Genomic DNA, 1239 nt, shown 5'->3' with positions numbered 1-1239 from the left:
AGACCAGTGAAGGACCGGTGCGCAGGAAGGTGTCGGCTGGCGTACCGCAGGGCTCCATTGTCGGTCCCACATTGTGGAACACAATGTACGACGGAGTCCTGCGGCTGGCGTTCCCAGACGGCGTGGAGGCGATTGGGTTCGCGGACGACCTGGTGGTGCTGGCGGGCGGCACGACGCCGCAGGAAGCGGCTGATCTTGCGCAGCTGGCGATCCAGATGATTGGCACGTGGATGGCAGAGCGTCACCTGCATCTTGCTCCGGCTAAGACGGAGATCATCATGGTGTCCACAATGCGGCGGGGCTATGCGCAGCCCTCGGTCTCCATCGAGGGGATACAGCGGCTGCCAACGCAGAGCCTCAAGTACCTGGGCGTGGTTTTGCACGAGCATCTGCTGTGGACCCCGCACGTTGAGTACGCCACGGCGAAGGCACTCCGTGCGGCGAAGGGGATCTCCCGACTGATGCAGAACCACGGAGGCCCCAAAGGAGCGAAGCGGCGGCTGCTGTCCTCGGTGGTGGATTCGACGCTCCGGTACGCTGCCCCGGTGTGGCATGAGGCCACCAACGTCAGGCGGTGCAGACGGATGCTGCAGAACGTGCAGGCGCAGTATGCAAGGCCGGTAGCCAGGACCTTCATATCGGTGAGATATGAGGTCGCCACGGTCCTGGCTAGCGTCATCCCGATCTGCCTGCAGATCCGGGAGGACGCTCGATGCTACCATCAGCATCAAACCACCGGCGCGCCATTGAGTCAACTGCGAGTGGAGGAGCGCGCGGCCACACTGCGTCAGTGGCAGGAGGAGTGGGACGCGTTGGCACCGGCGAGCCGGTTCACGGCGTGGACACACCGGGTGATCCCGGACATCGAGGGGTGGAAGAACCGTCGGTTTGGGGAGATGACCTTTCATCTCTCCCAAGTTCTCTCGGGCCACGGCTTCTTCCATGAATACCTGCATGTGCAGAGATTCACCCCCTCGCCGGACTGCGTGCGGTGCCCGGGTGTCGTCGAGTCGGCTGAGCACGCGTTCTTCTACTGCCCGCGCTTTGCTGACGTGCGGACGGAGGTGCTGGGCGAGGGCGATGTGGCCATCGTATCACCGGACAGTCTCCAGTCGTTCCTGCTGAACAGCCGGGAAAATTGGAGTGCCATATGTGATATGGCCCGGCGAATCACCACGGCGCTCCAACAGGATTGGTACGTGGAGAGAGCGACCAGTGCCAATGACGAGATGGTTGCTG

Source organism: Anopheles moucheti, assembly GCF_943734755.1.
Source record: "Anopheles moucheti chromosome X unlocalized genomic scaffold, idAnoMoucSN_F20_07 X_unloc_30, whole genome shotgun sequence".
Lineage (NCBI taxonomy): Eukaryota > Metazoa > Arthropoda > Insecta > Diptera > Culicidae > Anopheles > Anopheles moucheti.
Note: the sequence above shows the minus strand (reverse complement) of the source record.